The sequence below is a fragment of the Protopterus annectens genome, chromosome 1.part2 (assembly GCF_019279795.1).
Source record: "Protopterus annectens isolate FY-2018-M chromosome 1.part2, PAN1.0, whole genome shotgun sequence".
NCBI lineage: Eukaryota > Metazoa > Chordata > Ceratodontiformes > Protopteridae > Protopterus > Protopterus annectens.
This window is the reverse complement of record NC_056727.1, coordinates 159,748,697-159,773,863: the sequence shown is the minus strand read 5'-3', so window position 1 is coordinate 159,773,863 and position 25,167 is coordinate 159,748,697. Positions and strand designations below refer to the sequence as shown.

The window sequence follows — 25,167 nt, the reverse complement described above, 5'->3', positions numbered from 1 at the left end:
TCAGGGCTATTCAACCTATTCCAGTAGAGCAACGAGGACAGGGTTTCTACTCCAGACTGTTCCTGATGCTCAGAATAGAGGGCTCTTTTGCGCCCTATCCTGGACCTGTCCATTCTCAACACCTTCCTGGTGGTCCCAAAATTCAAAATGCTTACACTACAACAGCTGTTTCCTATGCTAGCTAAGGACTCCTGGCTAGTCACCCTAGACCTAAAAGAAGCTTATCTGCACATTCCCATAAGGGAATCTTGCAGGAAATATCTACGTTTCAGGGCAGGCTCTATGCACTATCAGTTCTCTGCACTTCCCTTTGGCTTATCTACTGCTCCCAGGTTATTCACAAAGTGCCTGGCTTCAGCCATTGCATACTGTAAGCAGAGAAAAATTTTAATTTATCCCTACTTGGACGATTGCCTGATTCAGGCGGACAGTCAGGAATTGCTACTTCAGCACCTGGCATTTGTTTCTAACTTCTCTGGGGTACACCATCAGTGAACAGAAATCACATTTGGTGCCCAGCCAAAAGATTGTATTCCTGGGAGCAAGCTTGAACACGACTTCCCAGATGGTATTCCTTACTCCAGAAGAGCAGGTTTATTTGACAAACTACTTCAAACTAATGGCCACCAGAACCCGGCTATCTACAAGAAAAATACTACAAGCTCTAGGGTTCATAGACACATGCATTCTACTAATTCCGTATGCAAGACTACATATGAGGAAACTTCAATGGTGCCAGCAGTCTCAGGACCTGGAAACAATTATTCCTATCATTCCTTGTCTAAGGGCAGAGGCTTGCAACCACAAGGGGACTCCCTTTCACTCAAACCCTCGCCGCCCAAATCCTGACAACAGACACATCAGACTATGCATGGGGGGCTCACATGGCTGGCAAATGCATTCAAGGCAAATGGAGCCCAGGACAAATTCCATCTACATATCAATTAAAAAGAAATTTTAGCTGTACAGAATGCTCAGACAGCCTTCAAATACCTTCTCCTTCCAGGACATCTCTTGTTAAAGACAGACAACACCACATTTATGTGGTACATAAACAAACGGGGGGACTCATTCTGACCCACTCTGCAGGTTAGCCATGGCCCTGTGGAACACAGCCTTAAGCAACCAAGTCCACCCGCAAGCTCAATTCCTGCCAGGCAAACAAAATTCACTGGCAGACGACTTTAGCAGAAATCTACTGGACCCACACGAGTGGAAACTGGAACCCATCTCATTCAGACTTCTAACCCACAGGTAGGGGACACCAGAGGTGGACTCATTTGACTCCCTCCAAAACCATCAATTGAGCAAATTTTGCACCAGAAATCCCCACAGCCAAGCATGGAAAGTGGATGCCCTATCATTTACATGGGAAAACCTCTCAATTTATGCCTTTCCCCCTCTGCCCTTCCTCTCAAACGTACTACTGAAGATCAAATAGGACAAACCAAGGACCATCCTTATTGCACCGGAGTGGCCCCGCCAGCACTGGTACCCACTCCTATGCAGTCTGGCAGCAGTGGCACCTACATCAGACCCCCCCCTCCCTGCTGTCCCAGCAGGAGGGACAGAATTTATATTCTCAGCTACAAACCCTGAACCTTGCAGCCTGGCTTATTCCCTGAATACACCATCAGCAACCCTCCGCAAACGGGTGCTGGACATCATCCTTGAGGTCAGAAGGCCTAGTACTAGGAAATCCTGTTCGGAAAAATGGAAAAGATACTGTTCTTTGAGCCAGTCTCAAGGAAAGGACACAGCCATGCACACCTTACCTCAAAACCTAGATTACCCAGCAGAGCTGCTCCACAAAGGTCTATCCTTCTCTTCTATTAAGATTCATGCCTCGGCCATCTCAGCTCATTATAATACTGAGTCACCTCTCTTTTCTCACCCTCTGGTCAAACGGTTCCTGAGAGGAGCTAACAATTTAAGACCCCCCGAGGCAGCTCCCACCCCAGCCTGGGACCTTAACTTTGTACTAGAGAAGCTCATGCTTCCCCCTTGTGAGCCTGCTGCTACAGCACTGTTAAAATTCCTCTCTTGGAAAACAGCCTTACTTCTAGCCATCGCTACAGCAAGAAGAGTGCCTGAGTTACAGGCACTAATGGCTGTGGAACCCTTCATTATTTTCCATGCTGACAGGGTTTCCCTCAGGACTAACCCATATTTTATGCCCAAGGTGGTATCCAGTGTGGCTCTAAACCAATCCATCCATTTACCATTCTAATCCTCAGAATAAAGGGGAAAGGATCCTGCACTCATTGGACGTACACAGACAGCTCCGGTTCTACTTTGACAGGACTAAGCCTTTCAGAAAATATGACTAGCTGCTAGTCAGCTTTGCTACAGGGGCAGAGGGTAAGGCCATTTCAAAGCAAACCATTTCCAAATGGATAGCACACTGCATCCATTTCTGCTACAAACACCATGGAAAACCTACCCAATGGAATCAGAATTCATTCCACTAGGGCTACCTCAACCTCTACAGCATTTCTCAGGGAAGTCCCTACCAGGGACATCCTGGAAGCTGCAGCCTGGAGTTCTGTACACACCTTCACCAAGCATTACCACGTACCTGTCTTTTCTAAATTCAGAGCTGGATTTGCCACAGCAGTCTTACAAGGCCTGCTAGCCAGCCCTACTATTACTTGACTGCCTCCACCCTTCCTCAGCTTTGGGAATCAACCCAAGTGTGAAGACTGCAACAGTGAAACACGAAGAACATAGCACAATTGTGTGCACTTACCATAAATGTAGATGTTCGAGTGTATTCACTGTTGCAGTCCTTGGTTCCCTCCCTCCAGCCCCTTGACTCTTCTATGCTTTCTACCTATCCTGTTTTTGGCCTTATCTTATGGCATTGGTATTTACTTTTTACTGGAGGTGTTCCACACCATGTAATTTCTTCCTATTTTGGGGGCTCCTGACATCTGGGGCTAGAAAAACTGATGTAATGACATTGGCTGCATATTTTATACCCGTTGACCTGACGTCATGGAAGAGGCGACAGCATCCGACACAGAAATCCCAAGACTCTGGTATTCGGGCCGACTGAGGGTTACCTGCAGGCAGATATCCCAAGTGTGATGACTGCAACAGTGAATACACTCAAACATCTACATTTATGGTAAGTGTACACAACTGTACTTTCCTGAGAGAAATTTTATGTTTCTAAAACCAACAGAAACCTCAGTAATAGAATATATGAACATATTCATGCCATTAAGTACAAGGATCATAATAATACATTTTAAACATTGCTGTAGATGTAATCATTTTAAGACATTTCTGTTTGGAGTATTAGATCAAACATTTTCATATTAGATGAGGCAGTACAGATGATGATGATGATGATGATTTTGAATACAGTGAATGTTAGTGGCACATTCTTTTAAATGTGTGACAAAATTCAAATGTTATTTAGAAATGAGAAAGAGAATTTTTGAAGTTAAGTCATTGTTTTCTTTAGTAAATCAGTTCCGTTTGTGTTGTTGCTTTATTAGGAAATTTTGGGTACTGTTGAAAGTCTCAGTCGACTCTGTGATTTTTAGAAATGAAAGCTCTTATCCGTATTTTGTTTTACTGTTTTTTTTTTATTAAATAGTGATGCTTTAGTAAAGTTCCATATTTGTCTCTTTTCATTGCCTTTCTCCTAGCTTTGGTTTTGTAAATTTATGATCTGTTTATATATGAAATGACTGAGTAATCTTAATACATACCAAGTCATGAAGCCCTGACATTATGGGATTTTACTTGAAAATGCAGTTTTTCAGAGAGAAAATGGTGCATTAAACTGTAGTTTTATTTATATATGTAATGGCTGGTATGCCTGATATATGTATCTACATTGCGCATTGGTCTTAACTGGGGTTAGTGCTGCTTTTTCCATTTGAGGCTGAAAACTGGGAGCACTTTCATCTTTAGGGTGCTGAACATGTAGCCAAAATATGTGAAATTTATAACTTTGTGCTAAATAAATTTTCCACTTGGCAGAACCTTGTTGTAACATTGCAGCAGTTTGTTTGTGAAATAGTTTTAAACATGTCTGGTGTGTGAAACACTTTTAATTTACAGTGAATTGATGAGCTATATGTATACTTTAGAGTAATATTTGTGTGTGTTCAGTTGTATGCTACAAAATTGTACATGCATGATTGGCTGCAGTGCATTTTTTTCAGTGTCATACATTTGTAGTCGGCATTTATCCGATGTTCATCATGCATACAGCTGCAGTCATAACAGATGGGTTATCCTGCCGTCAGGCGGGTCCTCGGTCGGCCGAATTCCAAAGTCTAGGTCCGGCGTCGGTTGTCGTCGCTTCTTCCCTGATGTCAGTGCGGCAGGGATATAAAAGAACCAGCCAACACCATTTTCTTCAGTCTTTCTTGCCGCGCGGTGCCCGAAGCAGAAGCAGTTCGCAAGTGCCGGTCAGCCAGCTCCTGAGATTACGAATATTTTTCAACCAAAGTCTTCTTGAAAGCTAAGTACCCCGTTGGGGAAACTTTTCTTGCCTCAGACCGATGTCAGACAAAGTTAATAATTGCATTTCATGTGGGAAGCAAATACCGTATAAGGATTTCCATTCCTTCTGCATTCCTTGCTTAGGCCCAGACCATGACGTCTCAGCCTGTCGTTTTTGTGCTAGATTCAACAAACGCACTATTAAGCGTCGGGCGGAGTTCGCCCAACACTATTTTGGTAAAAAATGTAATTACATTATGTCGTCGGATACTCCGACTCCAGTTTTAAGTAAAAGACGCAAAGATAAGGACCAACATACGAGGTCAGCGACTTCTACCGACACCACTCTAAAGCCAGCTACAGGTGCTCCGGTTCTCAGCGAGGCGCCTATGCAGCCCCTGAGTACCGATGACACTTCTTTAGCGGTGTCTTCTGTGCCCGAGGTCGCAGGCTCCTCAGCCCCCATCCCGATTACAGATACCGACGCCACTCTTGGTGGGGTAACTCAGAGTTTAGACAGGCCTGCCACCTCTCAAGGTGTCTTCCGGCCCTCTTCTTCTTTTTCCATTAAGGCTTTCACAAAATCTAAAACAGCCATGAAAACTAAAAGACACGCTCCACAGAGCCCCCTCTCAAGGCCCCATGCCTAAAAAACAGATGCTCAAAATGGCTGAGGATTTGATTACTCTTATCAGGGGTTCTCAACCCCCCTCGGACAAAAGGCCCAGATTGGAGGAAGACTACCCTTCCTCGGACCAGGCCTCCATTACCTCAGAACATTCTGAAGACCAGGAATATTCATACTCCCCTTTTGAAGATTCTGATGCGGAGGAGTCCATTCCCTCTGTCTCCCCCCCGAGGACTATTCTTTTGGGGAAACCTTGCATACCTTGAGGGAACACTTCCACTGGGAAGGCCAAGATTACTCAGACTCTAAGAAAAGGCTCAGGGATTTTCTCTTGCTCCCTCAGCACAGGCCTCTGGCTATCCCTCCTGTCTTAGACTTTTTTTTTTTTTTTTTATTTATCATTTGTTGACCGGGAAAGTCCAACTAGGTTCCACAGAGCCTGTTTTCAGCGGAGGCCCAGGGAGAAATGCTCCAGATGTACTAGATGATGTGTATTCAGAGGCCAGCCTTAACCCAGATTCTTTACCACCAGCTCCAGTTAAGCCTGACAGGTATTACCGGATTCCTGATTCACACCAATTCCTTTACAAAAGCCATGCTGCTGACCCAGAAACTATTTCACAGGGTCCCAAGGGAATCAAGGCCTCTACTGCCAAAAATCCATTACCTTCAGAGAGAGATTCCAGAGCTTTAGAAAGGTGGGGGGAAAAGGTATACACCTCGGCCACTTTAACCATGAGGGCATTAAACTGTCAAGTTCCATATGTTAAAGTATCAACAGTTTTTGTTATCTCAGTTGAAAAGCAAAATGTCACAACCTGAACAACCAGACTTGGAGTTGCAGGATTTTTTGCATAGTGCAGAGCAAGTGGGTAAACATACCTTGCAATGTGGTTTTGATGCTTTAGAGGCCTCATGTAGAGCTGCTGTTACAGGGTCTGTCATACGTAGACATGCTTGGCTCAAAGAGCAAACCTTACCAGATCATGTCAAAGCTAAATAACTAGATGCACCTCTTCAAAAAGATGTACTGTTTGGTGTTAAGGCTGAGGAGGTATTAAAGAAAATGGAGGAAAAGGCAAAATCAGTGCAAACAGTGAAAGATTTCCTACAGGTACAACCTCCACGTTTCAGTAGAAACTGGCCTTCAAAAAATTGGTCCTTTCCAGCCTCGGACAGACCTCAAAGAGGTAGATACAGGTGCCCAAGGGGTAGAGGGCAATCTCAAGGATCATTTAGAGCCAGACAATGGCAAGCATCTACACCAAGAGATGGAGAGGATAGATCACAGCCATTCAGAAAGCAGACACAATGACTTTCCTCTTTGCATGCCAAGCAAAGCACTAATGGCAGCACCTTTAGGTGGAAAACTGGCATTATTTTCGAAAAATTGGCATATTGTCACAAAAGACAAATGGATCCTGGACATTATAAACAGAAGCTACAGATTCCACTTTCACACCCTTCCAAAAATGCGAGGCATGCCAAACCTGCCACAAAATCAAAGGGCAGAGGCACAAAAACAAATTTCAGCTCTCATGGACATGAAAGCTATTCAAGAGGTACCTGCACAAGAACAGGGTCAAGGTTTTTATTCCAGTCTATTCCTGGTACCAAGGAAGGACAAAGATTGGAGACCTATTTTGGACCTATCCATCCTAAACACATATTTACTGCACAAAATTCAAGATGCTCACATTACAGCAGCTTCTTCCCATGCTGGGCAAGGAGTCTTGGCTAGTAACATTGGACCTCAAGGAGGCATACCTGCATGTCCTTATCAGACAAGATTGCAAAAGATACCTCCGATTTCTTGCAGGTTCAACCCATTATCAATTCTCTGCATTGCCCTTTGGCTTATCTACTGCACCCAGAGTGTTCACGAAATTCCTGGCATCAGTAATTGCCTTCTGCAGACTTCAAGGAATACAAATATACCCATACTTGGACAACTGCCTGATCCAAGTGGACAGCAAGCACATACTTCTGAAACACCTGGCGTTTGTAATAAAGTTGTTGAACTTTCTGGGATACAGTCAACAAAAAGAAATCAAAACTAATACTCTCGCAAGCAATAATTTTCCTGGGTGCCAGCTTGAATACAAACTCCCAGATGGCCTACCTCACGCCAGAGAAACAAGGGCAACTATCTCAATACTTCAGAAAAATGGCAACCTTCACCAAGCTGACTACAAGGAAAATCCTGAAACAAACCACACGAGCTGGATAACAGGAAAGAACTTTATTCCGGTACCTCGGCCCACTGGCCTTCAAAGGAATGAACTAACAATTCACTAGACACCACATATATACTAGTGCATAGTAATTGAACAATTATATCATTAAATAATTAAGTAATTACATACTTAAGAAAGAGAAAATCAGTAACAGGACATGAAATAAGTGAACCAGCACCATTTTTACTAACAATCTGCTATAAAATAAATAATAATATTAGATGGATAAATTTACTTCCAAATTTAAACCTCGAGGTTTTAAAGTATTATACTTCAGAATAAATCTACTCTCCAATTTTAATAAACTTTGTAAGAAACTGCCTCCTGAAAGTACCTTTGGTTTAGCCAAGGCACAGAAAAACAATGATTCAACTGACCCATTGTGCATCCTATAAAAGTGATCAAATATTGGACTATCTGTTCTAGCATTGCGTACATCACCAATATGTTCTAGTATACGAACTTTAAGTTGACGTTTAGTCTGGCCAATATAATACCGAGGCAAAGGGCAATCACAACCTAATATATAGACAACACCACATGAGCAACAATTAAATCTATTCTCAGCAAAATATTTTACCCCATTGATGTTATTTCCTGATAAATTTCTAACTTTTACACATATTTTACATTTTCCACATTGAAACATTCCAGGTTCTTGAACTGAGTCAGAAATAGACATAATGCTGGATAAGTGTCTAGGTTTGAGTATTTCTTTCAGATTTTGATATCTACCAAAAGAAAAAGAAACAAACCTAGGAAAGAGGTGCCCAAATTCTTCATTATTACAAATAACTGGCCATAAAAACTTAATATTACACAGAATCTCTGAAAATAAAGAAAACTTTGTAACAAAAAAAATCCTATTGTCTAGTTCCATAGCATTATCATAAATGTTTACATCAAATCTATTTCTATTTCTATCATAACCCATTTTGCTACGATCAAACTTTAAACGATTCTTTTTGATTAAAGCTTCTGAATAACCTCTTTCCAATAATCTCTTACAGACAACATCAAATTCCAAACTTAAAAGACCATTGTCTGAAGTGTGTTCAAAAATTCGTTTAAACTCCCCATAGGGTAGTGACTCTATCAAGTGCATAGGATGTGCACTTGATGCATGAAGAAAATTATTAGAGGCCACCTCCTTCCTATAAGGTTTGAATTGTACAAACCCTTGTCTATCCACATACAGCAAAATATCCAGAAACTGAATTTCTAATTTGCTGACCTTGTATGTGAACTCCAAACCAAACCTGTTGTTATGTACATCTACCATAAATGCATCAAAATCTGTAATGTCACCTCTACAGATAAAAATAAGATCATCAATGTACCTGTAGTAAGAGACCACCTTGTTTTGAAAAAACTCCAAAGTATACAAAAATTCAATCTCAAATATGGACATAAACAAGATTGCATAAGTCGGGGCAAAACTTGCTCCCATTGCAGTACCATAAACCTGGAGAAACATTTTACTATCAAAACTGAAATAATTGTGACTAAGTGCAAATTCTAAAAGTAATATAATAAAGGAAGTCCGTGGCCCTTCACCCAGAATTTTCATTATTGCTTTCAGACCTAATTCAGTACTGATATTCGTATACAGGGATTTAACATCTACAGTTGCCCAGTAAAAACTGGAGTCCCACTTGAAATTCTTAACCTTCTCACAATATTGATTTGTATTTATAATGTGAGAAGCAACATATTTCAACTGCTCCTTTAATATACTGTCCAAAAAAATCCCAACAAACTCCAGATAACCCCCACAACCAGATACTATAGGACGCCCGGGTGGATCTAAAGCATTTTTATGTATTTTGGGCAAAGAATAAAACACAGGGTCTCTAGGATTAACCACATACAAGCGTCTCACATCCTTATTGTCCAGAAAACCCAGTCTTTCTCCCCTTTCAAGAATTTCCAATAAAGAAGCATTAAAATCTGCAATAGGATTGGCTGACAATTCAACATAAACTTGGTCATTACACAATAAATCATAGTTCATTTTTAGGTAATGGCATTTATTCATAATAACCCATTTACCACCTTTATCTGCAACGCAAAAAGCATAACTTTTGGCAGCTTCCTTCAAACAGTTTAAAGCCTTCCATTCATCTTTACTAAGGTTGAAAGAAAAATACTGCCTTAAAAAGCTAGCATATTCAGTTTCTACCTTCTTACTGAACACATTTTCAAAGGCCCTTAATGCTGCAGAAGTTTTAGGTGGAAAAAATTTACTACGACTAGGTAAAGGTGGTAAAATAAACTTGCCATAACCTGTATAAAATCTTTCTGACCTAATGTCATTAACAACACCATCAGCATTATCAACATTACAGATAGAAGAATCACTACCTCTTTGGCTGGAATTCGTTAAAATATCATCTTCCATAATGTCATAAACAGACATATCCAAAAGAGGGTCAAAAAGGAGAGAAAGATCCTCTAGGTCATCTGCCTCTAAAGAACTATTTTCAGCATTACCTAAAGGGACATCAAAAGCATCTTCCTTGTCCCCCACAGAAATAGCATTAATACAGCTTTTGTTAAAAAACAACTTTAAATGTAATTTTTTACAAAAACGCTTAATGTCAAAAAGAATATCACATAATGCTGGCACTTTAGTAGGCACAAACTTGCTGCCCAAGTTCAGCACTGCAATCATCTCCAAAGATAAAGCAAAGTCACTCAGATTCAGAATATTGCTTTCATCCTCATCCGAATAATGCCCATTTTCATTCAAACTGTTCCTTAATGACTCCACAAAAACGCTGCCACATTCTTTATCTTTATCTTTTAAAGCATTACTAGCGTGCACATTCGTATTCTTGGTAGCAAAAACATCAATTACAGCAGAGCCAGCACCCTCACTGTTATAGTGAATATGCGAAGAAACCTGTGCATTTAAATCGACATTAAAGGAATGCTCAGTACCTTTTGTTTCGGCCCTTTTGGCGCGATTTTCTTTTTGCACCTTGCCGAAAGTTCCACCTTCCTTGTTCTTCTTCCTCCGTCAGCAGCCCATTATCTTCAGCTAAATCCACCCGCTCAAAAGAAACACTTTTTTTACTTCCACCAGCAGTATCTGAAGATGAAACTGAGGAGTCGCGCCCACTGCGTGAGCTTCCCTCTGACGCTCTGCCTCGGGCTGTACCATTAGAACGCTTCCTGCGTTCAACACGACGCTGCCAAAGATAAACAGTGTTATTTTTAAAGTCCGCAATGTCTCTGTTCAGCTTTTTCTTCTTCCTGGCTATAACCTCGAATTCAGCCTTGGAAACAGCAGTGTTAATCTCTTTCATAGCCAGTGACAATGAAGAAGAAATAGCTTGGCCATCTGTGAGACTTGCTTCACTTTCAGCTATTCTGGCTTGTAGCAACCCCAAACTTCTCCGGTTACGTTTAATGAGTATTTTCAGCCAAGTCAGGGTACAATGTAAAGACGCTGCCTGCCATTCAGTTAGAAATTCAGCTTCATCCTCGGCAAATTTATATGCAGGAAGCTTGTCTATCCTCAAACCTCTTGGTGTGATAGACAACTCTACGTACTTTTCCAAAAGACAGATGTCATAAAAGAGGGATGTCTCTCTGATTCTTAACCTCTTCAAATCCTCATATTTTTTGTCATGACCATAGTTACCAGATAAACTCCAAGGGTCACATTGAGCCAGCTTTAGATCCCTCTCTTTAGCTAAGCTGGCAAATAGAATCCCTTCATTTTCATCAATAAAATTAGCCATCATGAATCCAGCTCAAACGAACGAATAGAACAAACCAACCACAGCAAAAGATGGATGTCTGAAACAAACCACACGAGCTGGATAACAGGAAAGAACTTTATTCCGGTACCTCGGCCCACTGGCCTTCAAAGGAATGAACTAACAATTCACTAGACACCACAAATATACTAGTGCATAGTAATTGAACAATTATATCATTAAATAATTAAGTAATTACATACTTAAGAAAGAGAAAATCAGTAACAGGACATGAAATAAGCCGAGGTACCGGAATAAAGTTCTTTCCTGTTATCCAGCTCGTGTGGTTTGTTTCAGACATCCATCTTTTGCTGTGGTTGGTTTGTTTTACAAGGAAAATCCTGCAGGCTCTGGGATTCATGGCATCTTGCATCCTGCTAATCCCATGTGCAAAGCTACATATGAGGAAACTTCAATGGTACCTAAAAAACTTATGGTCTCAACACAGCCACAGTTTGGAAACAATTATACCACTCATTCCATGTCTCCAAAAGGAATTTCTGTGGTGGGCTCAAGCATGCCAAAGAAACATAGGTCTCCCATTCTGCATGCCTCAAGCAAATCAAATCATCACAAAAGTCGCCTCGGACTACGCCTGGGGGGCGCACATGACAGATCAGTGCATTCAGGGCAAATGGTCCCAAAAAGAAAAACATCTACACATCAATCAAAAGGAAATGCTGGCAGTAAAAAATGCTATTATGGCCTTCAAAGACCTACTGCATCCAGGCCAGCTATTGATAAGAACAGACAACACCACAGTGATGTGGTACATAAACAAACCGGGAGGAACCCATTCATACCCCCTGTGCAGGCTAGCCATGTCTCTTTGGAACACGGCTCTGGAATTACAAATCCATCTTCAAGCACAATTCCTGCCAGGCAAGGAAAACACACTGGCAGACAACCTAAGCAGAAATATGACAGATCCACACGAATGGAAGTTGCATCCTCAAGTTTTTGCAAAGATAATTCAAGCATGGGGAAGGCCAGACATAGATCTCTTTGCTACCCACAGAAATTACCAATTGAAAAAAATCTGCTCAAGGACCTATCATCCACACGCCTGGAAAATGGACGCACTGTCTTTCAGTTGGACAACATTGACAGTTTATGCCTTTCCACCTCTTCCTCTGCTGTCCAAAGTTCTATCAAAAGCCAGAGCAGACAGACCAAAGATGATTCTCATTGCTCCAGACTGGCCAAGACAACACTGGTACCCACTCCTGAGGAGCCTGACGTATTCCCCACCATGGATCCTGCGTCTAATGCCTCTTCTGTTGACTCAGCACAACTTCAAAATTCTTCAGTCAGTTGAAGACACTCAACCTAGCCGCATGGAGGATTCCTTGATTTCCCAACAGACCCTCCTCTCCAAGGAGGTGCAGGATGTCATTTTGGAGGCCAGAAGGCCTTCTACTAGAAAAGCCTACTCCGCCAAATGGAAACGGTTTTGTGCCTGGAATCAGAAAAAGGGACACAATCCTGGGATACTGAATTTACCTCAAATATTACAGTACCTAGCTGAGATGCTAAACAGTGGACTTTCATTCTCCTCCATCAAAATCCATGCTTCAGCCATTTCTGCACAATACAACACTGATCCTTCTTTATTCTCTCATCCGCTCTTAAGACAGTTCCTCAGAGGGGCTAAGAATATAAAACCCCCAAGGGAAGCAACCAGTACCTGCTTGGGACCTCAATTTCATTTTAGAAAAACTGACCCTGCCTCCATTTGAGCCAGCTGCTTCATCAGAACTGCAATATTTGTCATGGAAAACAGCCTTCCTTCTGGCTATCACCTCAGCACGCAGGGTTTCGGAACTACAAGCCCTCATGGCTGTGCAACCTTTCATCAATTTCCATCAGGACAGAGTTTCCTTACGAACCAACCCTTCCTTTATGCCAAAGGTAGTATCCAGTGTAGCCTTGAATCAGGCTATCCACTTACCTACTTTTTATCCTAATCCACAAAACAAAGGGGAGAGACTACTACATTCCTTGGACATTCACAGACAGCTTCATTATTATTTGGACAGGACAAAGCCATTCAGAAAATCAGAGCAACTCTTTGTGTCCTATGCTACAGGTGCTCAAGGAAAGGCTATTTCCAAACAGACAATCTCAAAATGGATAGCCCACTGTATATGCTTTTGTTATTCTTTTCATGGTAAGACTGCACCTACAAGCATCAGATCTCACTCCACAAGGGACACAGCTACCTCTGCAGCTTTCCTCAGGGGGGTTCCTACCAAGGATATTTTGGAAGCAGCCACTTGGAGTTCTGTACATACTTTCTCCAAACACTATCACCTACCACTGTACTCTAAATCTAGAGCGGGCTTTGCCACAGCAGTCTTGCAGGGCATCCTTGCTCCTCCTAGTTCCACTTAGTGCCTGCCACCCCTTTTTAGCTTTGGGATTCTACCCATCTGTTATGACTGCAGCTGTATGCACGATGAACATAGTACAGTTTTGTACCTACCATAAATGTAGATGTTCGAGTGCTAATACAGCTGCAGTCCAGGTTTCCCTCCCTCCTTCCCCTCTTGGGACAGGCCTAATGACAAACACCTCCTCGTACAACCTTATTGGGGTATTCTTTTATGGTGTATTTGCTTGCAACTACTGTTTTTTGATTGTTAGATTGCATTATTACATAAATTTATGTTTTGCCTTCCTTCTGGGGGCACCTGACATCTGGGGCAAGAAAAACTGAAGAAAATGGTGTCGGCTGGTTCTTTTATACCCCTGCCGCACTGACGTAAGGGAAGAAATGATGACAACCGACGCCGGACCTAGACTTTGGAATTCGGCCAACCGAGGACCCGCCTGACGGCAGGATAACCCATCTGTTATGACTGCAGCTGTATTGGCACTTGAACATCTACATTTATGGTAGGTACAAAACTGTACTTTCTAGGGGATGTTTGGCTTACTATATTGCAACACAGTTTAAAAATAGGTTGGCTGGTTATTAAGTATATGAAGAATTGGGTGGAATGTTCTCCAGCAGGGTGTTAATGTAGAGGTAATGCCCGCTGAAGAGAGTCCACCACTTCACGGCAACATATTAAGCTGTCGTGGAGCTCGGACTGGAATGGAGATAACGTCCGGCATTATTTTACACTCGCTAAACAGCGCAAGTGTAAAATTAGTCCTGGGTCCTCTCCTGTTTGGTATCTACTTCTCTGAAGTACAGGCTAACACAGAAAGTCTTTGGCTAACGAAGTTCGCAGATGACTGCAAACTAGGAGCCATAATCAAAACTCCTAACGATGTGGACATCCTACAAAAGGGCCTCACTGAGACAGATGCCTGGTGTCAAAGCCATGGCCTCAAGCTCAATGCCAAAAAGTGCATTGTCATCCCCTTTGGTAAAAACTCTGTACCCATGAACTACAACATAGGGGGTAGTATACTTAACACCGAAAGTGTGATAAGAGACCTTGGGACACAGGTGGACAGTAGTCTGTCCTTTGATAATCACATCGCCACAGTAGTCAGGAAATCCTTCTACGTGGCACACCTCATCACAAAAGGTTTCTCATCCAGAAAAAAAAGAGATCTTTGTTCCCCTCTACTCATCACTCATTAAACTCCTTATAGAGTACAACACCCCTTTTGGTATGTACCTCACAAGACATCTACAACAACTGGAAAGGCCGCAGAAATACCTCACAAAGAGGATTACCGGCCTCAAACAGATGCCCTACGCAGACCGTCTCAAAAAACTCCAGCTTTACTCTGTCGCATATCACCTACTTGGAGGTGATGTCTACCTAACATACAAAGCTATGTCAAACCCTGAGCTGTTAGACATGCTCCACTTAAAGAAATCCCAATCCCTCCGGGCTACACGCTCTAGGGACCTAAACCTTGTCACCACAATAAACAGAACATGCCGGAGGGATAGATTCCTGTCCCAGAGACTTCCCATACTCTGGAATAAACTACCTATCTATATCAAACAAAGCTCCTCATTAGCACTCTTCAAGAAAAATCTTGATGATTGGATGGGAAATGGGAAATTCACCCCGGGGATCACCTCTGTGGCTCTTCTCGACAGTGGCACAGGAAAATAATTTTCTTGGGTGGCAAAAGCCAGGGTACCTTTTTGGCTGCGCTTGTATAGGCCCCAGGGCCGATAGCCTAGTACCTACCTATGAACCTATTAAAAGATACAAATTATAAAAAGAAAGGTGTGTGTGTGTGTGTGTGTGTGTGTGTGTGTGTGTGTGTGTGTGTGTGTGTGTGTGTGTGTGTGTGCGCCCGCGCATGCGTGAGAGTGAAATTGGTTGCGCCATTATTTTATACTTGTTAAGCAGCTCTTTTGCTGTTTGAATGTAAACTTAAAACAAATGGATAATTAAAAAATCTAGAAAATTGGGTGTGTGTGTGCTTGTTCATGTTTATGTGAGGGGGGGGGGGGGTTTGATCGAGCATGTGGATGTAACTCCTTTAAAATTAACAGGTATGCATCTGTCTCAACCTCTTAGCTCAAGAAATTCAGATAAAGCCTAAAATCATAGCGGGACAAAAGCTCAAAAACAGCGACAGAGTTTAAATATTGCTCTTATAAAATTAGAAAGCTGCTATAATGACAGGATTTGTGTTGGCATGTATTTTGGAAGATATGAAGTCTGTACCCGTCACCTCAGGGACATGTCTGATTTTGACTCCGATTTCAGCTCTGACTCCAGTAATACCAGGTAAAACTGGTGACTTTTAGAGAATATGTGGTGAATTGCTCATAATAAGCAATGACAATAGACCGAGTTATAGAGTTTTTGTTTACTTTAGAAAATGTATATTAATTCACATTATCTTATACTGTCAATATCTCAAGTTAACAGAACTAATATTTTGAATGTCCCTGCTTGCTTCTAGATTTGTCCCTGAGTAGTTGAGAGCTATGAAAAGGTCTGAAACTAAAATATAACTCATTATCTGGTGACTTCAACTCCCAATGATTTGCCAGCATATACTACAGCAAGTTTGAAAAAGTTAGAAACAGTAGGCGAAGGAAATATTTTACATCAAAAATATATTGGTGTGTGTGTGTGTGTGTGTGTGTGTGTGTGTGTGTGTGTGTGTGTGTGTGTGTGTGTGTGTGTGTGTGTGTATGTATATATATATATATATATATATATATATATATATGTATGTATAGTAATTAATAAAATGAATATATAAATACAAAACAATTTTAACAGATAACCCATTCTTTAAGAAAAATAATGCACTCCAGGGTGTGTTTTATTGTGTCACTAACACTCGTCCAGGAGTGTAGAGGCCCTTCACCTACAGTGTAGGGCCTTAGAACAGTGCTGTTTACACAGTAACATACACCCTGTTGGGAATTATTGCTTGCTTGCTTAATTGTAATGGTAGAAAATAAGTCTAAAATGTTAAGCAGTAGTATGCTTACTGTTTGATGTGGTCTATATCACATCATCGAACACTAAATTTATTGAATACCTAATCTTCAAACCCTAATTGTTGAACTACCTATTCAGTAAATGACCTAATCATCGAAGCGATAATCACATCGCCACAGTGGTCAGGAAATCCTTCTACGTGGCTCATCTCATCACAAAAGGATTCTCATCCAGAAAAAAACAGGTCATTGTTCCCCTCTACTCATCACTCATTAGACCCATTATAGAGTACAATGCCCCTTTTGGTATGTACCTCACAAGACATCTACAACAACTGGAAAGACCACAGAAATACCTCACAAAGAGGATTACTGGCCTCAAACAGATGCCCTACGCAGACCGTCTCAAAAAACTACAGCTTTACTCCATCGCATATCGCCTACTCGGGGGTGATCTCTGCCTAACATATAAAGCTATGTTAAACCCAGAGCTGTTGGACATGCTCCACTTAAAGAAATCCCAATACCTCCGAGCTACACGCTCTAGGGACCTAAACCTTGTCACCACAATAAACAGAATATGCTGCAGGGATAGATTCCTGTCCCAGAGACTTCCCATACTCTGGAACAGACTACCTATGTCAAACAGAGCTCCTCATTAGCACGCTTCAAGAAAAATCTTGATGATTGGATGGGAAATGGGAAATTCACCCCAGGGATCACTTCTGTGGCTCTGCTCGACAGGGGCACAAGAAAATAATTTTCTTGGGTGGCGAAAGCCAGGGTACATTTTTTGGCTAGGCTTATATAGGCCCTAGGGCCAATAGCCTAGTACCTACCTATGAACCTATGGAATTCATCGAAAGATTTTACTTGGCCATCTTGAAAAACGTTGTGTGATTGACATACTGACTGGACGTGATTTACCATTACCTCATTTTAGTGCAGTCTCTGAGTTGGTGTATTTAATGTGCAGGGGGTGTGGGGGGGGGTGCTGCCCTCCTGCAAAAACAGTTTACTTTTCGCGATGTTAGCCAAGTAAAATCTTTCGAATCCACTTCACTGGTTAGGTCGTTTGCTGAATAGGTAGTTCAACAATGTGATGTAGACCCGTTTAATGCAGTGAGTAGTAGCTTTTACTGTTACTGCCAAGCTCTGTTCTGTAAATGCTGTTGCTCCATTGTTTGTGTTTGGAAGGTTTCAAATAGTTGTTTAAGATACTGGAGTGATATTTCAGATTCCATATTTAAAGCCTGTGCCTTTTCGGTTTGGAATCTGAATTAGATCGCTTTTTGGCATGATACTACAATTGAAACATTAACTGTCACAGGTGGTACCAGTACAGTAATGCTGATTGCAGTCAACATTATTGGAATATAGATGTATTACCATAAATCGTAATCCATTGTTTTGTCAAAATCTTTAAATGCCAAAGTAGAAATGATCTCACACAAGATCAAAATGCAAAGCATCAACCCATTGGGAAAAAAAAACACAGGAAACTGCTGCGTGAGAGCACAAAACAGTGGGAATGGGGGTATTTACCCTTTCCCCACTGTAACAGTCTGTGTGTGTGTGTGTGTGTGTGTGTGTGTGTGTGTGTGTGTGTGTGTGTGTGTGTGTGTGTGTGTGTGTGTGTGTGTGTGTGTGTGTGTGTGTCACATAAAATTAGCTGGGGGTGCAAGAGGGCTTGTTCCCCTACTAAAAAAGCTGTTTTTTCTTTCTTTTTTTTTTCTTCATTGTTCAGTGTTTTGAGCATCATTCTTTTAGACGCAATCATTTGTGGTTCAGCATTTAAAGATTTTGACAAAATGATATATGTGGTCCTCGTGTAATTTGCAGAACATAGAGAAAACAAATTCACAAAACTGGTTGATGGAACAATTTGACTTTATTGATTTATGAAAGTCCAGAGGGCAAATCAGAGAACTGAAAATGAGATGAAGCAAGTATTTTCCTGAAAAGAGGATGAATGGGGATATGAAGATATGATACTTGATGTCCAGAGAAACCAGAAAGGTTTGAGGCAGTAAAAGTGAGAACAAGGTTTGGAGGGAAAACATGCAGAAGGTGGGAACCTGAAGAAAGAGGTTGAGGTGGGGAACCTGAAGAAAGAGGTTGAGGTGAGACAGTTTTAGGATGGGTCTCCATGGGTCTCCATGGGTCATCCTTCCTGGGCACAAGAAACATCCTTGAGTAAAAACCTCTTCCTCTTTGCTGGGAAGGGACTTGCTGAATGGTTCCATGTAGAACCAAGTCCTGAAGTACCTGAGGGAAACCAAGAAAGCTGGTCTTGAGGGGGTTGAGGGATACCCCTGAAGGGTAGAATGAACTTCCAAACCATGTAATATCTGTTTTGGACAATAGAAAGCACCCATTTGTTTGTAGTTTTCTTTGTCCAAGAAGAAAGGGAGTGAGAGAGGTGCTGGGAAAGAGGAATATTTGTATGACTGGGTAGGTAGTCACAGACTACCTGCTTTGTCTGGAAAGGGGAGCTTTTGAGTAGTGGCAGGCTGAATCCTGGAAGAGCTTTGTTTGCGTGGCACTTTCTTCAAAATAGAAGGAAGGGCGCAATACTGTTTCCTAACAAACTGTGCCTTGGAAGGAGAATTCCTGTGGTACTTGGAAACTGGGGACACAAAAATATGCTGAAGTTCCTGTAACCTTTTCCCTTATTCTTGAAGAGATTTGAAAAGGGTAGCAGCATTAGCTTCAAAGAGGGCAGAATTATCAAGATGAGCACCCATAAGTTTTGCCTTTATCATCAGGCAAGGGCTGTAATTGCAACCAAGAATATCTTCTAAGGACCGAGCCACATGCAGCTGATTTGGCAGATACTTCAGCTTCATCCCAGCTGCACTTTATTGAATGATGAGTCACTTGGGAAGGGGCTGTCAAGAGGGAGGAGAGTTGAACCTTGACTGCAGAGTCTGGAAGGTCTGACAGCAGCTGTGAAGCCTGAGAGCAAGGCCAAAACATATTTGGACATACGTGTTTGGTAATTAATGGCCCTGAAGGTCAGTGTAGATGAAGTACAGACTTTTTTTTACCCAGTCTCTCCATCATCTTACTGTCTTTATCAGGTCGAAGTAAGGAAGTGGAAGATAGGTCTATCTGCAGACACAGAGATAACAACAGGATCTACTGGAGGCTATTTAAAAAAATTGACTGTCCTCTGGCACCTTATAAAATCTATCTGGCCTTGTTGGGACGGTGTTTGAGAGTCAGGTGTCTTAAATGCTGACAAGAAGGCAGGCAACACAGGGGGTATAGAAGACAGGGAAGGGGAGGTCTATCTGTAAAAGATCATAGTACCTCTTGTACACCTCTGAGACTTGCGAGCAGTCCCATTTAAAGAAATCCCTCATCCTAGAAATGGATTTATCTGAAAGAGATGTCCTCCTCAGGGAAGTCAGTATGGGTCTACTTTACGTGCTCGAAAGCTGAAAAACCCGAATCCAAATAGCATGACACGTAAAGAGCGAACCACGAATACGTCGAACAAACGAAACCGCGAAAGTGGAAATATCGAATTCGCATAGTTGGCCCATCTGTGGTATAGCTCCGTAAGGTAAGTGTGCGATAGTTACGGACCTTAGGGTTAGGGAAGGGTTAAGGTAAGTGCATAGGTGGGTAATGTATGTAAGGTTTTGTGTATGTAATGTATGTAAGGTTTAGTGTAGGGTTTTAAGTGTATGTGTGTGGAATATTTAGTTTGTTTGGGTATAGCTCCCAAGGGGAAGTGTGCGGTAGTTACGAACCTTAGGGTTAGGGAGGGGTTAAGGATAGTGCATAGTTGTGTATGTGGGGTTTAGTGTAGGGTTAGCAGTAGGGTTTTGGTGCTTTAATTTAGGGTTAGAAGTAGGCTTTTGGTTAGTGTATGTATGGGTTTTTTTATTGTGTTTGGGTAGGTAGTGTGTTGCGGGTGGTAGGTTGGCCGACTATGATTGGTTGAGGTTTTCAGTTTCACGCTTTAGTACCTTCGTATTTGCGGTTCGCTCTATGTGTTGTGCTATTTGGATTCGGATATTTTGTGTTTCGGGCGCATAAAGTAGACCTGAGTTAGTACCACTGGACTCAGATTCTTTTTTGGGTTATGCTTCCCCTGAAGTAATCTGGGTGGAATAGACAAGAGATTGATCTGAAGGCTCCTGCTTCAAATGAGAACTCCTTGGAATTGAAGTGGGAAAAACTGGGGGAAGAGAAACAGCAGAGGAAGGTCTCAAAGCTGTAAAGACATTGAGTGCCCTATGAAAAGGCCTGCCAGTCTGGAGTAGGATCTTGAGGAGATGAAACATGCTTTAGCTTTTGTGTCCTTTTAAGAGGAGGATCTGCCTTGGGCTGAGAGGAAGGGACCGACGTAGGCCTACCCTCTGGCTCAGACGTCAGACTCTCTTCACTGACCATGGAAAGTGAAGCACTTCAAAGGGCATCCAAAGAGATGAGCCATGGTTCCCCCTTATCATCCTAACTGGGCATCTGCAAAATTTCCTTAGCGGCCTCCAAAGCGGTACCCACTACAGGAAAAGAGCCAGCAACCGTACGGACCTTCATCAGCCTTGAGAGGGACATCGAGATTCAGAGGCACAGCTAAAGATTCAGGCCTGATTTTTGTTTACCTTCTTTGGAGGCTCACTGCACGGACCAACGTGTCCTCCATAGCAAGAGCTAGTCGCTTAAGTCACTGGTTCTCCAAATAAATATTTAAGGCAGATAGACAATGGCGGAGCGTCTTAGGGACAAACACCTGACAAATCACGCACATCTTATAATTGTGTAAAGACCATAGACAGAACAGACACTGGTCATGATTATCTTTGTGTGGAATCTGTCTTCCACAATGGCACTTGCCTTTCTTGGATGACATGAACCTCAAAAAACGTGCTGTACCAAGAAATGATGCAAGAAAAAAATCCCATCAGGGCACTTATCTGAACACTCGTTGATCAGACGAATGAGAGAAGATGGCTATTGGACTGCCGGCAGGTAAGTTCTGTGGATGGTACGTGCGGATGTCACTTTTATGCCTTGTGCTTCCTGTTGCCTTTGTACAATGCCCCATGTATCTTGCAGTAGTAAGTCTTTTGGATACTGGCCGGACGTTCAGGTCGCCTAGGCGGAGAATCCCTCATGTTATGAATACTGCAACATGGGAATAGCAGGACATATGGCTGTACTGCAGTCTAGGATTTACAGAAAATAGTTTACAGTGTGTTACTTATACATTTGGCAGTAGAATTACTTGTTTTTCATATAATACAAGAAAAGTCTTGTGGGGATTATAGCATTCCCATTTATTCCACACACTGCATTCTGATCCACAGGTAGTTTAAATTATGTTATATCTTTTGTACTGCAAGACAAAAAAAAAAATACTTAATATGGGAAGGGGATGGGTAGCTGACCAGTTACCTTTTTCAGATCCAGGTAGCATGACAACTCTCAGTGAAGGTAATGACCAACATGAAAAGTAGTAGTAGCAATCCCTAAATCAGTACACTAAAGCTGGTACCTTCTGGAGGAGAGTGTATTCCTCAACTGTAAGACACCGGCACCACAGGACTGGTCTGTAAAGCATGTGCTGTGTTTGTATCTACAGTAAACTCTCAGTTAACCGGAACTCGAGCAACTAGATCTCTCAAGCCACCAGAAAAAAAAAAACAAAAAAACAAATACAGTACATTTTTCATGTGTTGCACTTTCTGCCCCCCCACCCCCACCCCCACCCCACACCCCACAGAAGCATACCTTACGTTTTTAGAGTTTTAAAAAGGAAGATAGGAATAAATTCCCTCTCTTCCCAACCTATGAACAAGTCAAACCAAACAAATAGTACAGGGTACAGCATTAGGCCTGTTTTTAATAGTAACTCTCAAGCAACCAGAAACTACAGCTATCCGGCATCTACCAAATCCCCATGGGTGCCGGTTAACTGAGAATTTATTGTATTCATAGCACATGTGTAGGGATAAGCTGGACTTGCTATGTTCTGCAAAATTAATGTAGTTTTATATTGCTGTTATAACTGCAAGGGAATTCAACCCTAAAGGCAATCTTTGAGATCTTAATCCACATGAATAACAGCTCTGTACATAAAACAGTATTAGTTAATCAGTGAGTTTTATGTTTTCTCCAGATTCTGTTGCAGAGAAATGTATCATGGTGTATGTCGATTAATCTGAATCAGTTTACAGCAATATTTGGAAGGTATCTGCCATACTGAGTATTAGTAAATATCTAATTTGCTTATGGAGTGGAGTGCAGCAAGTGGAAGGGGACAGTATAAAGCTGAATATTAGATAGGTTTAACAAAAGGCATGGTAGCTGTATATGGATATGTATAGTGTATGTATATGAAATGGTTATAGCGAGTTTTCTAAACAGTTGCTTTGATATACTGATCTAAAACAATAACCTTCTGATACTTGAGCAAAGCTGGTTATGGCTCTCGTGTCTGCTGTGCAGCTGTCTTGGTCATGCATCTGGAAACTGCCATAAATTCCAACATGAAGCGGTGCAGTGACATCTCTACGATGGGATCTTTTGTCTGACAGTTAGAGAATGGCTCATTTAATGGGGAACCCTTCTGGCATAGAGTCACTTGAAGGCACACAGCAAGTATCAGAGAATTAATTTTATTACTCTGCTGCTACAATGCAGAGAGAGAGTGTCATTTTAACAGCAGCTCTAAATTTCTGAGAATACAACACAGCAAAGGAGCTAAACTGCAATAAAAGCAGTATTTGAACACTCCCCCCTTTTAACTGTTAGTTTAGTGGAACACAAAGTTGTAGGGCCATGACCCCTGTTGTTGCTGTCTTGCATACTTGAACATGACTGCCAGAGTAAATTTAAAATAGAGAGAGAAGTCTCTCCTGCCAGTCTGATTCTCCAGAATCCCTTTCCTGTCTTCTATAATGCAGCCTTCTGGACATACCTCTCAACCTCTTAGTGCAAGAAATCTGGACAAAGCAATAATACAGGGCAAAGGCCCAAAAATAGGGACATATTTTAAATACTGCTCTTATGAACTTAGAAAGTTGCTGTAATAGCAGGCTTTGTGTTGTGCATTTTCTGAAGGATATGAAGTCTGAAACTTAAATTTATCATTATTTAGTGACTTCAGTCCGAAAATCACCCTAGTGATTTGCCAGAAAACCACAGTTTTTTTATGGAACAGATCAAAGATATGAGACAAAAATCTGGACAGTTGAGGGATATGCTTCTGGACTATTTTTGCCATTCCTCCCTAGCAGATAATAGTTAGGCCTTCCTACCTTTGCAATGATTACTGTGTTGCTAAATTCTGTCTGGCAGGATTTTGAAGAAATCCTAGTAAGGACAGCTGATTCATGAACATCACCAAAAGCTGTAAAAAAATGAACTCTGCCACAATTTGTCCTTACCCAAAAGGCACTGTTAAGTTAGTAAAAGCCTTTAGGCGAGGCATAACAATAGTGTAACAGCACAGTGCGACAGAAATGGTAGGGCCTGTAGCAGGGGCTTCCTCTATGTCATCACTAAAACATTTCTGAGAGCAGACCTTGCAATATACTTAAATTCCATCTGAAGTTCTTCCTTTTATTATCTCGTGAAGAAAGAACACAGCATACTTTAACTTTCATAATTATGTTAATTTTGGTGCGTCTGTGTGTGTGACTTCGGTTTTACTGTTTGCCCACTGTTCCCTTCAGTGCCCTATCCAAAAGTAAATTTGCAATATAAAAAGCATCAGCTGTGTTCTTTTGTCTACAGCCAGAGTATGATATTTTTATTATGAATTTTGCTAGATGCTCATTGTTTTTTTTTTTTAAACCTTTATTAGAAAAAAAAATATTTCTGAACTAAAGAAACCAGCCTCAGTTTCGTCTACTGTGTGCTGTATGAGATGAAAAGTTTTGCAAGAGAAATAGATGTAGTAAAAACTCATGTCTGTCTTCACTGCCAGTACTTGGCAGAAGACCATAGTCAAAACTGTCAATATGTGTGGACAATGGCCATCACTAATGGAAGCATATCTTTTTTTTTTTTTTTTTATTTCATATCCCGTAATGTCAGAGACTGAAGAGGTTCCTTAAACTGCACAAAAGCTTCTTCACTTGCAGGAGCTTGGTCTGTTACATTCTTTGCAAGTTTTATGGAATCACTTTTATTACTGTGCCGCTACAATGTGGTATTATTTCAGAAAACAGGAAATCCTTGACTAATTGTTTTCCTGCTGCTTCATAATTGCCTTTTGGTCATTAGTCCTTTATGCTGAGAAGATCAGAGTTATCAATCTGATAATACTAAAGATGTCTGGCTGCAGGAACTCATGAGGGTGATGCCCTGAGCATGAGCAGTGTACAGGATGTAAAACCTTCCTAGGTTGTCACTTCTGCCTGCTCCTTTCTCATAGTACACTCTTCCCGCCTGACTCTCTGTAGTTCTTTACTTGTTGCAAAAGCTTTCAGAGTTTAGGCAAAAATTAACCCAGTACTATTGCTGGTATCTAGTCTATTGTACCTTTAACGAGCAGGCTTTATCCATTCTCTTTCCCAGTTTCTCCTTGACTTTGGACCTGGACCAAGCCATGGTTGTAGTAACAACCTTCTTTACCACAGTGTTTATGGCTCATTTTTTAACTATGTCATGAATAAACATGGAAAGAAGGCTATTGAATTCCATTATGTCTAAAAAACTGACTTTTCT

General features: G+C 41.6%; 1 protein-coding gene across 1 annotated transcript in view; it reads left to right on the top strand.

Moving 5' to 3' along the window:
• The window catches only part of FOXN2 (forkhead box N2), a 596,893-nt gene that overhangs the window by 340,839 nt on the left and 230,887 nt on the right, over positions 1-25,167 (top strand). The window lies entirely within an intron of this gene.